The sequence below is a fragment of the Bufo gargarizans genome, chromosome 2 (genome assembly GCF_014858855.1).
Source record: "Bufo gargarizans isolate SCDJY-AF-19 chromosome 2, ASM1485885v1, whole genome shotgun sequence".
Taxonomy (NCBI): domain Eukaryota; kingdom Metazoa; phylum Chordata; class Amphibia; order Anura; family Bufonidae; genus Bufo; species Bufo gargarizans.
In genome coordinates this window covers 425359259-425363055 of record NC_058081.1, presented here as the reverse complement: position 1 = coordinate 425363055, position 3797 = coordinate 425359259, and positions in this window count along the sequence as shown.

Sequence of the window (3797 nt, the reverse complement as noted above, 5' to 3'; positions counted from 1 at the left end):
GGGGAGTGGGGGAGCAGTATACTTACCGTCCATGCAGCTCCCAGGGCACTTCAGAGCGACGTCAGGGCGCCCCACGCGCATGGATGACGTGATCGCATGGACACGTCATCCATGCGCATGAGGCGCTCTGACGTCATTCTGGAGCGCCCCGGGAGCTGCACGGACGGTAAGTATACTGCTCCCCCGCTCCCCACTACTACTACGGCAACCAGGACTTTAATAGCGTCCTGGCTGCCATAGTAACACTGAACGCATTTTGAAGACTGAGCCGTCTTCAAATGCTTTCAGTTCACTTGCGTCTTTCCGGATCCGGCGTGTAATTCCGGCAATTGGAGTACACGACGGATCCGGACAACGCAAGTGTGAAAGAGCCCTCAATCGGATTCAGGTCAGGTGATTGACTTGGCCATTGCAGAACATTCCACTTATTTCCCTTAAACTCTTTGGTTGCTTTTGCAATATGCTTTGGGTCATTGTCCATCTGCACTGTGAAGCGCCATCCAATGAGTTCTGAAGCATTTGCCTGAATTTGAGCAGATAATATTGCCCAAAACACTTCAGAATTCATCCTGCTGCTTTTGTCAGCAGTCACATCATCAATAAATACAAAAGAACCAGTTCCATTGGCAGCCATACATGCCCACGCCATGACACTACCACCACCATTCTTCACTGATGAGGTGGTATGCTTAGGATCATGAGCAGTTCCTTTCCTTCTCCATACTATTCTCTGCCCATCACTCTGTTACAAGTTGATCTTGGTCTCATCTGTCCATAGGATGTTGTTCCAGAACTGGATGATTCCAGGGTGATTTATTTAACCAATCACTGGTAACAGGAGTTATCCCAGAAGATTAGAAATTAGCAAATGTTGTGCCCATTCACAAGCAAGGTAGTAGGGAGGTATCGGGCAACTATAGGCCAGTAAGCCTGACATCAATAGTGGGGAAATTAATGGAACCCATACTTAAGGAGAGGATTGTGGAACATCTAAAATCCCATGGATTGAAAGATGAAAAACAGCATGAGTCTTCCGGGTCTTTTGGTGTTGCTGAGCTCACCGGTGCATTCCTTCTTTTTAAGAATGTTCCAAACAGTTGTTTTGGCCACGCCTACTGTTTTTGCAATCTCTCTGATGGGATTGTTTTGTTTTTTTCAGCCTAATGATGGCTTGCTTCAGTGATAGTGACAGCTCTTTGGATCTCATCTTGAGAGTTGACAGCAACAGATTCCAAATGCAAATAGCACACTTGAAATGAACTCTGGACCTTTTATCTGCTCATTGTTTTTGGGATAATGAGGGAATAACACACACCTGGCCATGGAACAGCTGAGAAGCCAATTGTCCCATTACTTTAAGTCCCTTAACAAGTTGGAGGCACATATGCAAACTGTTGTAATTCCTACACCATTCACCTGATTTGGATGTAATTTGGATTTAAAGCTGACAGTTAAAGCACATGTTGTCTGCAGTTAAAGCACATGTTGTTCATTTCATTTCATATCCGTTATGGTGTATAGAGCCAAAAATGTTAGAATTGTGTTGATATTCCAATATTTATGGACCTGACTGTATGTGAGCACTGGTGTGCTCATGGCTAAATCATCTTACCATGCTGCAGAAGAAACAAATACTTGTGCCACTCCACCAGCTTAGGCAGAATATGTGAGCACTCGTGTGCTCTTTTCTTAATTATCTCCCCATGCTTGAGGGGCGACAAATACTTGTTTTGCTCCTCCAGCGTAGACAGAATATGTAAGCACTAGTGTGCTCTTGCCTAAATAATCTCCCCATGCTGGAGGAGCAACAAATACTTGTGTCACTCCTCCAGCGTAGGCAGAATATGTGAGCCCCCTCTTCTCCCCACTAGTGGGCTCTTGTCTACATACTCTACCCTCGCAGGAGGAGCGACAAATATTTGTGTCGCTCCGCCAGCGTAGGGAGATTATGTGAGCCCCCTCTTCTCCCCACTAGTGTTCTCTTGGCTAAATAATCTCTACACGCTGGAGGAGCGACTACACACACATTACAAAAAGAAATGAAGACAAGTAGATAAATAAAATAACGTATTTTCCACATAAAATATTTAATATTTTTTACATCAGTAAAATATTATAACATAAAAATAAATAAATACATTATAATTGCCTGAAGACAGGCCTGGGGGGACTGGAAGAGTGGGGGGTGGAGCACAAAGAGACATTTGGGACACATCTCTCTTCTTCAGCCACTGTTTACAAAAAAGTGTGCATTGCGGCAAGTGGAACAGTGGGAGTGTGTAGGGTAGAGGATGGGGAAGGAGATGGAGGTTCCCGAGCCAGAGAAGAGTGAGTAGTAAAAGATGTGGGAGAAAAATAGTGAAGAGGAGAAGGTGAGAAATGGTTAGAAAGTTTCTCGGGGGTTTGGGACTGGGAATGTCGGATGCGGCTGGTAGGGGGGATGGGGGATAGGGCTGGGATTGGGAATAGGATTGGGATGGGGATAGGACTTTGATTGGGAAAAGGTGGGTTGGGAATAGGTGTGAGAAGGGGGAAAGGATGTGGGGCGGTGTTGCACCTGCTACAAGGCGCAGTCCACCATTCTGCAGGACTCAAACAACTGGTTGGGCATGAACTGTTCGAGCACACGGACCAGGGTTTAAGTATAGTTGCACCAGACTCATTTATGACGTCAACACCGTCCCATCCTGTAGATGCCCAAAATTATCCTCCAACCTGGCAACCCTATTTGTAAATCCCATCAAGGACTCGTAAACGAGCCTTGTGAGATCCTCATAGTCCACCTGACGACTCCTACCTGCCCTCTGGCGACGCATGATGGCTTCAAATAGTGGAGCTAATTGGGTCATCGTTGGGTCGCCAGGGGGTTGAGGTAGGAAAAGATCTGAGTCCTGACTAGTTGCCTGACCAAGACCAGAGAGGCCGGCGGTTCCTGGCTCATCAGGGACAGCCTCTTGACGAAACCCTAAAAAAGTTAGGGTTGGATTACAGTGGAGAACATGAATAGAAATGAGCCAAGCGACTTTGGATGCTAGATATGACGTTGCATTGCAAAAAATTTCATTCTAATACTGTACATAGATCCTTCTCAATAGAATGGATGGTAACCTTGTCTCATTGGTGCCCATACATTGTAATAATGTACAGATCTATGTACAGTATTATAATGATTTTTTTTTTAAAGCGACTTTGCTCATCTTTACTCAATACAGTAACACTATTTGGATGTCCAAGACAGAGTGCCAAATGACTGTCTGTCTGGGTCATACACATAGATTGTATAGCAAAATTCAGAATCACTACATGTATATACATAAACTCTTACCATCGCAGCTGTAAGGTTATTCTTAGGAACTTCAAGGCGGCGTGATATATTCCCGCCTTGAGGTTGTGCCCGAACCTCTCGGGGACTGAAGTTCCTCATCATAATCTTGCCGTGATGGACCGCCACCGAACCATAATCGTTGTCCCGAAAAAAAAAAAGAATTTTATTTTTTAATTTTTTAAATGGCTTATTCTTTGAACGCTATGCTTTTCCTGATTCAAAAATGGGTTACTGTTGAGTTAATGGAGCCACAGCAACAAAGAAAATAAGTTTTGGTGTGAAACTATTAGTAGCAGTGATTCACATCAACTGTACAGAAAACCACTTTTGACACATTCAAATACATGTATAAAATCGACAAATGAAATACTGTATACTTACGGCACTGATCCCATTGCCTCTCTCAGAGATCCATCTGGATGAGGAGGTCATTGTCAATATGTAAGCTGACTTCCTCCTCATCCACCCTGAG